The following is a 10,392-nucleotide window of genomic DNA, read 5'->3' on the forward strand; positions in this document are numbered from 1 at the left end:
CTTCACCCCAGCAGAGAACTGGTTGTGAGGATGACCAGCAGTGCTGGCAGACCTCTGTGTCTTTGCGAGGAACTCTCAGGTTGGCTCCCATATCCTGGACAGACATGGAGCTGCTCCTGCAGCTCTTCTGTGTTAGTTGTGGGCTGAGCCATGGTGACAGGGGAGCTCTCTGGGTATGGGTGTTGTGGGGCCTCACCTCTGGTCTCTTCTGGGTATGGCGTTGTGGGAGTATTCTGTGTTTGGATTCTGCAGTCTGCTGTTAGTTATGGAGACAGGGTAGCCACATGTTGTTTTCCTAAACTTCTGTATTCACCCTTGTTTTATAATGAAGTAGGGATATTAGGTCAAAGTAACATTGTTTTGTCCTCACCGTCATCATGGAGTCTGGATGGGTCTTGGAGGCTTTTTACCCAGCTCTAAAAAGCCTAGAGGGAAAACAGGCCATTCTGGGAATATTGGTGTCATGCTGCTGGGTCCCTAGAGAGCTCTGCTACATAGAATGCTCGACCCTGATTGCTCCCCTAGATGGTTTGTTTTTGTTGTGCTTGGGTCTTTACCCCAAACATGTGATTATTTTGTCTTTACAAGCTTTGTGCAAGCTACATTATAGTCTGCAGGTCTTTGAGACATGAGTCCTTCTGCAGTCACCTGCTTTCTAATAAAGATTCTCAATTTGAGCTCTCAAAGTCTGGCTTGTCTGTTTCTCATGAACCAATTCCCATATAAAAATTTTAATGACTATTTCCAGTTGAACATTCCACATCAGTCTTAACCATAGCAGGTCAGATACTCTCTTTCTCGGGCTTTGTCTTGAAGAGAATGCTGTTTTAAATTCCTCTGTCTCTCTGTCATCACAGAGAGCAAGTAGCTTTTTAACCAGGCTTTTAAAAGCAATTTCTTACCTCCAGATCTAGAAGACACAGACCACTGTCTTCCCTCAGAAGCTCTGGTGACCCAAGTGTAGCAAATCCATCCTTTTCTGTGGTATGAAGTGTCTTATCAGTGAATAGCACTAGATCAGCTGGAATTTCATCTTCTTTTAACTCTTGATCAGGATGCAATCTTTAGGCTTACATTAGTATTTGGAAACTCAAGATGTGGAGTCAGCAGTCCTTGTTGCCTTGAGGGATGAAAAGGCTGAGGAAATACTGAACACATGTTTTTAGAGGAATTGAGAGAGACCAAAAGACCAGCAGTACAGATAAGGAAGACCATCAATTTGAATCCTGGGTTTTCCTTCCCTGAGATGATCCTTTAAGGCCTAAAATCCCTTGGCACACATATGTTCTGATAATATCACACATACCTGTGTCTCCCAATGGCTCTGGCCTATGTTCCGTAGTGGAGCTTCTATCTGAGAGATAAAGGCAAGAGCTAGCCATATGGCATGCGTTGGCATCTTCAGGCAAATATTACCCTGTTTCTCTGCACTCAATCTCTTGTGAAAATCTGTTCCACTTACCACAAACCCACTGGAGATTTCTTGCACGATCCAAGGTTGATTTACCAATATTTTAACAGACTCCTCTCATTAATAAGCTGAAACATGAGCTATCATGATTTCATCAGGAGAATAAGCATTGTTTAAATTAATCTCTCAGCCCACATTTCCCAAAGATATATATCACATTGAATGCATATATATAGTCCATATACATTGTTCCCTTTTTTCTTTTAATATCTTTAAAGTCTGGTTCAGGGCAAACAATTCACAAGTCTGTGTAAAGTAGTTATTATGCAATCTCTCCAATTTAACTCTTAATTTAACAGAGGGAGGATAGACTAGGAAAGATAAGGTGAGTGGCAGCCAGGGATTTAGAAACAGGGTATTTAGAAAGATAGCACTATCTCCGTTGTTTTAAACCTTATACTCCTTAATCAGGTGTAGTTTTTACACCAGGGGAAACAAAATAACAAGAGCTTCTTTCTACATATGACCTTGCCTGCTGTCCCCAATTGGTGTGCTCTAAAAGCTGAGAATGGACATCATAGAAAAAAGACGTATCCTGGAGAAGGAAACACTTGGAAAAATGGCTCCTCCTGGCAAAAAAAAAATTGCTTATCATGAAATATGGCTACTGGGCCTAAGTAATGCCATCTTGTCCTCATTACTGTTAGGAAAATGAAGGAGAATGAAAAAGGATTAGAGTGGATTCTCAACAGGCTAAAACTGTTTATTGCCAGTGAGAAGCACAGATCTTCCAGTGATTGTGTGGATTTGGGGTTTGGTTATATGGGCCTTAACAAAGAAGCCGAAGACAAAAAAAAAAAAAAAAGGTTATGGTCTCTTGGGTGTTCAGGGCAGTGTCCTTGGCCAGGCCTGGAATAGATACTGCTTGGGTTGGAGACAAGGACAAATTGTAGGCTATGGTCTCTTGGGGGTCAAGACTTGGACAGACACAGAATGGAATGCTCTGCCTAGGGTAAGTGGGCTTTCAGCTAAGCCAAGGTTGGAGTGGCCTGCTTGCAGATGGGCACATGAGTGCCCACTTGGTGTTTTGCTTGACCTGGGGAAATATGGCAGGAGTCAATCCTTCAGTTGCATCTTGACACCTTAGTAGGTAATAGGGAACTTTCACTTCGAAGAACTATAGATTGGGCATAGGCCATTCTGAAACCTTTGGGTATATCACGGATTGTTAGGCTCTGGGAAGTCTCTACTCCTGTTTATTACCCCTAGATAACCATTATAACCACCTTGAACATGCTCTAACTGCTCCCTTACTCCCTAACTGACCTGTTTTTCTTCTGTAAACACACTTTATTAATCCCCATACCATACAGCATTTGCCCTGATGTGGTTTTTGTCTTTATAAGTTTTATGCTAGCTACAAAACTGCAAGTTTTGGTGGGGGAGGGGATGAGTCTGCTTGCAGTTGCTGGCTTTCTAATAAAGACTCCTGATTTGACCCCTCAAACTGTGGCTTCTCTGTATCTCACCATATAAGACTTAGAAGCCACAGCCAAATCCCAGTGCCAAGGGGCTACTTAGGTTCCTTGAAGCCACTGGTGGACAGGAACTGCACACAGGAGATAACTTTTGAGATATCCCAGGGCCCCATGGACTTTCCACTGCTCAGAAAGCCAGACTCTGGATTCCTCCCACACCACTAAATCTTTTTGGAATCATTCAGCCGATCTCCAGAGGTGAGTATGATTCTGCTTCCGATTCTGAAGATCCATCTATCTGGACTAGGTGGAAGTGGATCGCTTGTAGTCACACCCTCCTCCCCCTACCTCCAACAGCCTCTCTAAGGCTGAAATGTCAGAAAAGAGTTTTGGATTTTTCAGGAACTGGTACCAGTCTGCTGTATAAACTCTTATCTTCTGTGACTTTGTTCTTTGTTTTGTGCCTGTTGGTGAATTTTCTTCACTCCTATTTTTCCTTGCCAGACCTTTGGTGAGTTAATTCCTTTCACTTGTCCTTTGGTGAGTTAACTTGTTTGGTTTGCCTGAATTTGGTTTTGGGGGACTATTCTTTGTCAGATGGTCTGGGCCTGACAAGAACATTCATTCGATCTCGCAAGACATGTGAGGTCCTTTTGTCTGTCTGTTCCATGCATCCACTGTTCTTGCATCTCAGTCTCTAGAGATATAGTTTGTCCCATAGTAAGACTACTGTCCCCCAATGTCTGCTTAAAGACTTAATAAAAGACAGTTTAAGAAGAAAAAGTTAACCTCTCTGTGTAATATAATGTGGCTTTAATATAAGTTGATATAAAAAGTGCTCTAGTCTAAAAAATGTGGTGAAACACAGACTAAGGCCATTGTTTAAAATACCTGGTTAAAATTGTGGAGACTATAAAAATAGCTCCTAGCAAATTCAGAATCCTTTGTGAGTCAAAATGCCCACTTTGGGTGTAGGATGTGGGTCATTAGACCCATCTTAAGCTTCTATAATATTTATAAAATAATTTGGGAGAAGTGTCTGTCTCTCCCCTGAGGAATCCCAGTAGGGCACTTTCCCTCCCCTAGTAATTTTTGCAGGCCCTCAAGATTAAGGACCTTCTAGGAAGTATTACAAAGTCAGTTCATATGCGAGTGTGTCTCATTACCAAAATTGTTTTAAAAGTTTTCTATTCTTTGTAATCTGTTTAAGACTAGAGATTGTGTTGAATTCTGTTTGTGGTTGGTTATTGGAAAAAGTTCATCTTTGTTTTCTAGCTGACCATATGGTTCTATATTGCTAGCAGCCTAATGACAGAACTTAGAACACAATCAGCTCAGAAATTTATTGCAATAAAGACTAAAAAATCCTATGCCACAGAGAGTGGAAATATCAAGAGGCCAACAAGAAACACAAGATCTACTAAGAACAAAATATTAAGAAAGACAACAATAAGAACTCAACTTTACATTAGCATGCTGTATTTAACACTTTTTCCCAAGGGACTAATAGGGAAATGACCAAAGGAGCCTTCTTAACTCAGTCTTTGTTGCCTTGCTCTCTGTTCTATTTCCATTTTTGGCAGGTTTCTAGGCCTAAGATTTCTGGTGCACTCAACCTTCTTTACTGTAGTTTTCTTGAACACCTTCCCTACTCTAGGTTTCTTGAAAAACCTTACACCTAATCTTCCTTATTGGAGGTTTACTATACAACAAAACCTGGAGATTACCTTGCAAACTAGATGCTCAATCTCCCAAAGCTAGACATGCCTCACAAACTAGATGCCAAATCTCCCAAAGCTGGAGTCATGTTGTAAATTAGATGCTTAAGTTCCTAGATCCCCAAGGAATACTGTACCAATCAAGGGTGTTGGTGTTTCTTGCCTTGCTTCATGCACGATTTTGCTTTGTTGCCATGGCACTTGCTAGAGTTCCCTTTTCCTGAGAAGTCAGGCCTGGAACTCTTTAATGCTTTGCTTGCTGTTAAACTTAGGTATAAGTTAGACCTATTTATCATAACCCTCAAACTGTGCTGTCCATTCAGTCACACCTTCCACCACTGTCTTCTTGCCCAGGTGATCCCATTTTCACTCTCCAAGTTCTTCCCCTTTAGGGATTATTTGTCCACTTCCCACTGATCAGAAAACTTTCTAAGTGTTTACCATCAATTCTCAGGAAGGCCAAGTACTTTTCCTTTCTTGGGTATTCTTCTTAAACTTAGATCAGAGTTTGATGCCAATAAACCTCATTATAAATTGTATTACACTAACTAAAATGATTCCTTTGATTATTATATTTTGGCAAGACTGGGATTAAACCCTGAGCTTCATACTTACTAGGCAAGAATTCTATAATTAATCCATGACTACAGCACTTTTGTGCATTGATTATTTTCAGATAGGTCTTAATCTTTGACCAGGTCTCTATAACATCTATAAATCTCCCACTTTACATTTTTTGTCTTAGATGAGACAACTCCCACGCCCAGATTCTTCCATTGAGATACTGTCTCACAGTCTTTTATGTTTTCTGGTCTGGAATTATGAACTTTCTATCTAAGCCTCCTTCATAGCTGGAATATCAAGTGTGTGCTACCACATCGGGCTGTTGATTGAAAGAAGGACTCATGAAAATTTTGCCTCAGTTGTCCTTAAACCATGATCCTCTCGATCCCACAGTAGCTGGGATTTCAGGTCTAACCCACTCCACTAACATCTCATTCAAAAAAAGTCATTCTGAATGTCCTTACACAAGTGCATTCTTTCCTTTAAGTCCAATTCTGTCTGAATCAGGGTTGTGCCCCAGTATTTGTGTATTTTGAGTAGAAATTCTATTATATCTTCACTTCCTCGTTTCTGATAATGAACAAGGTTGGAACAAATGAATATTTACATATCAATTTAAACTTATCTAATGAATTTTCACAAAATTAAAAATTATATATATTTAAACTTATATTTAGGTGTGTTATAGTGTAAATATATTACTATTAGTATATAATTATATATTGTATACATATTATATACATATTTAATTACACACTGCACAAATTTCTATATATACATTTGCATTAAAATAATGAAATCCATTCTAAGATGTTTTATATTTGGACTATGATTTATAACTCTCTAAAAAATCATTGTCTCAATATTTTAACAACTATTCTTTGGTTATATGAAAACAAATATATCTATATCTTTGTTTTACATTTTTGATGGTAATAGTATTTGAATTTAGGGCCTCATGGTTGCTAAACCAGCATTTTATCCCCTCACCCTCCTTCCACCTTTTTTTGGTGCCTGTCCTGGGGCTAACCTCAGGACCCAGGCACTGTCCTTGAGCTTTATTCTCAAGTCTAGCGTTCTACCACTTCAACTCCACTGCTGGCTTTGTGGTGTTTGATTGGAGATAAGAGTCTCACAGGCTTTCTTGCTTGGATTGGATTTGTACCTCAATCCTCAGCCCTCAGTTTCCTGAATTGCACAGATTAATCATGAGCCACCAGTACCTAGCTTCTCCCAGTTTTTTGAGCCCAGCCTCTAGCTCTTTTTTGCTTTAGGTATTTTGTAGGTAGATTTTGCATTTTTTTCCCAGGACCAACCTCAGATTAGGATTCTCCTACTTTAGGTCTCCCAGGAAGAAGTCCATGCTACCCCACTTGGCTTGGTTATTGAAATGGGGGCCACACTACACTCTCTTAGCCCAGCTTCAAAATTCACCTCTTCAATCTCTGTCTCCCTTGTAGCTGAGATTACAGGTATAAACCACTTCTCCATTACTAAAAATAAATCCTTCCTTTTGATTTAATTAGACTAATTCAACTTCTTTTATAAGTTTTGTTCAAATAGTTGACCTTTAGGCCAGCTGTGCAACAATAAGCCTCATAATTCATGTTTTTAAATTTTCATCTTATGTAGTTTATTAGGCTGGCTCTGTATCTAATAGTTTTCTCTGGGGTTTCTGAATTGTTTTACCAAGTATATACCCACAGGAATATTTTCACAAAAGATACATGCAGGGAAAACTTTCTGAATAGAATTCTGACAAGAAATTTTTTCTTTCTCCCACTTGAATTTAATAAACCATGAAATTCTAGAGAAAATTATCTTCTTTCCTCAGGGAGTTTTAGTATTAAATAAGACTGACAAGCTATGTAGACGAGAATGACTTTTCCTAAATATTTTAAGGATTCCTTCTCTTAATTTTGGATGGGAAGCAGAATAGAGCATATCTGGCTTTGTATCTTTTCCTCAGTCATCAAGGCTTTTCAATGTGAAGATGTCTTTTTTGTTTCCCCTAGTTGGAAAATATTTTCCAAATTCTGGATAATAATAATTTTCGATATATGTCCTATGTCTTTTCATTTGCTAACGTGATTCAGACTGATAGCTGTCATTCTGAGTTCTGAATTGCTCTTCAGTCTCTTTGCTTTCTTACTGTGTCTTTAAATTCTGTTATTTTACCATAGACAATTTCATTTTATAAAGTGTTTTAATTTTTAATGGTCAATAATGTTTCTTCTTAGCATGGTGTCAATGCCTGATGCCTGTAATCCTAGCTACTCAGGAAGCTGAGATCTGTGAATTGTAGTTTGAAATCAGCCCAGACAGAAAAATCTGTGAGAGTCTTATTGACCATTAACCAGCAAAAACCTAGAAGCTGAACGAATGTTTAAGTGGTAGAGTACAAGCCTTGAGGACAAAAGTTAAGCAATACTTTCAGGTCCTGCGTTCAATTTCCATTATCAACATCACAGAAAATTTAATGCTGCTTCTTTGAACACCAACAACCAATCTGTTCTTATTTTATATATTTCTTTCCAAGAACTAACATTTTTTACAGTCACTTTTTCCTCTTCCAGGATACTTTTTTTCCATGGCTTATTACTTTTGATGAATTTAAGTTATTTCAATTTTGCATTTATAATGAATAATTGGTTTGACTAACATAGGTAGCTTTCTGATTTTACTTGCCATCCATTGCCTTTTTAACTCATGTGAGTCTCTGGGTAGATTATTTCCCACATCTTTTAAAGTAGACTGGTACTCAGTTCAGTCTTCTCCAGTTGTCCAAGAGTGGAAGGGGTTGTCTGCCATTAAATCTCGATGTCAAGTCTAAGAATTTCCAGGACAATTATTTCAGTATGCTAATGAATATTTTTCTATCTCCACATTTTTATGGGGGCGGGGCTGGTCCTGGGCTTGAACTCAGGGCCTTGGCTCTGTCCCTGAGCTTGTCTGTACTCAAGGCTAGAGTCTACAATTGAGCCACGGTGCATTTCCAGCTTTTTCTGAGTAGTTTTTTGGAGAGTCTCATAGACTTTCCTTCCTGAGCTGGCTTCAAACTGTGATCCTCATATCTCAGCCTCTTCAATAGCTAGAATTACAGACGTGAGCCATCGGTACCCATGTAAATAACACTTTTAAGTTCTCTTTGGACTTAGAGACTTTGCATGACTATAGGACTTTCAACTCATCACTAGATGTGGAAAGGCGTCCATGTGTAATGCTTAGGGAAGAACACTTCAAGAAAGAGCAATAGGTAGCACAGAACCCAAATTAGCCAAATCTAGAATCCAAACTAGGAACAAAATTGTCTGAATAACGATAAAATCTTTGAGCCCCTTTGTGCTGAGTAGCTTGTTTAGGAATCCCTTGGTATTTGGATGTTTTTCTCTTCCTGAAGGTAATAGTCCAGGAAGAAAAGTTTTCATATATTAAAGACAAGTAGTTGTCTAAGGTAACACATACTCTTTCCTTGAACACAGTGATCTAGGGAAGAACCAGAGAGATTTAAATCTCCCGTTTGAATAGTTTTATTGTCAATACATCTTGGAAAATAGTCTGTGGAATGTTGATTTTTGTTTTGCATTGCAAATGAAAATAGTTGCATTATTAGGTGTCTAGTCATGTGAAAACAAAATTAAAAATTCGATATTATATGTAAAGACATTGAAAATATTGTTTAAGGTAGCTTCGGAGAAGTCCTGTGCAGAAATTCAGGGAGAATTTAATGAATGGAAAGACCTCCGTCTTCTCTCTGCCATGCTCTGGCCACATGGACTTCAGGGCCTCATTTCTTTCTACTCAATGAGCTTTCGAGTCTGCTTCATAAAATGGGGTTCCTGATGCTCAACTCACAGAATTATTGGGGAAAGAAAGGGAAATGAGAAATGGAAAATACTCAGTAGGATCATCGTATATTATTAGGGTTTCTTTATTCTGCATTTTCCACTTTAATTCTTCCTAACATGCAATCTAATTGATAAATCATTTTAAGTTTCTTAAATTATTAATTGCTTCAAATTTGTTAGCAAGTTTTACAATTTTGTGATAATTATTCTATTAACGCAGATGGTCTATGGTGGATCATGCCTATAACCTTGGTACTCAAGAGACATAGATCTGAGTATCACAGTTGGAAGCCAGCCTGAGCAAAGAAGTCCCACTGATACTCTTATTTCCAATTAACTAATCAAAAACTGGTAGTAGTGCTGTGGTTGAAGTTGTAGGGTACTAGCTTTGAGCACAAAGAGGCTTTGGGACAGCACCAGACCCTGAGTTCAATCCCCACAACTGACAAAAAAGTAATGAAAAACTATTTAAGCATGAACAAATTTCATGGACAAACTGAACCTAAAGATTAGAAAATCTATGATGGAATTGAAATTAGTCACTGTGGGAGAAAGCTGTGTTATTTCAGTCCACAGTTAAAATCAATGGAGAAACAGTGAGTTGAAGCCATCCTGACCTTTGTTCAGCAAAATTTCCAACATGGACTGTGAGGTTCATTGCTTTACAACTCAACAGAAAAGAGACAGCCTGGTGTAGGGGATTTGGTGCTTTCTGTGTGGACAGAAATCATGATTGATTTCAGGCCATCAGTGTGATGTTACTTGGTCCAAAGAAATCTTGCCATTAGCAGCATGTGGAAAAGCTACGAGCCAAAGATAGCCTAGCTCAGTCTTTTGTTAAATGCAAAAACGTGAGCAAGTCCATTGGAAGCCATAAAAGGAGCTGCCTTTTCAACTCACATAAAAACACACTATAAAAGTCATTGTTTGAAGCTAAATATTAAGTTAATCAGTCAAGCAGTTAATGAAACGGACAATAAAAATAAATTGATATGTTGTGGTCTCAATCTTAAGACTAAAAATTATGTTTAGTAAACAAAGAAATACAGTTGGTAATATATGACCTTTTCTCCAAAATAGATGGCAAAAATTTGTGTGTGCATGTGTGCTGTGTGTGTGTGTGTGTGTGTGTGTGTGTGTGTGTGTGTGTGTGTGTGTGTGTGTGTGTGTGTGTGTGTGTGTGTGCTGATCCTGGGGCTTGAATTCAGGACCTGGGTACTGTTCTCAAGCTTTTGTATTCAAGGCAAGTGCTCTACCACTTGAGCCATACCTTCACTTCTAGCTTTTTGGTAGTTAGAGATAAGAGTCTCATAAACTTTTCTTTCCTGTGCTGGCTCCAAAGTGAGATCCTCAGATCTCAGCCTCCTCAGTAG

The sequence above is a fragment of the Dipodomys spectabilis genome, unplaced genomic scaffold, assembly GCF_019054845.1.
Source record: "Dipodomys spectabilis isolate Male_0828 unplaced genomic scaffold, ASM1905484v1 ptg000367l, whole genome shotgun sequence".
Classification (NCBI taxonomy): domain Eukaryota; kingdom Metazoa; phylum Chordata; class Mammalia; order Rodentia; family Heteromyidae; genus Dipodomys; species Dipodomys spectabilis.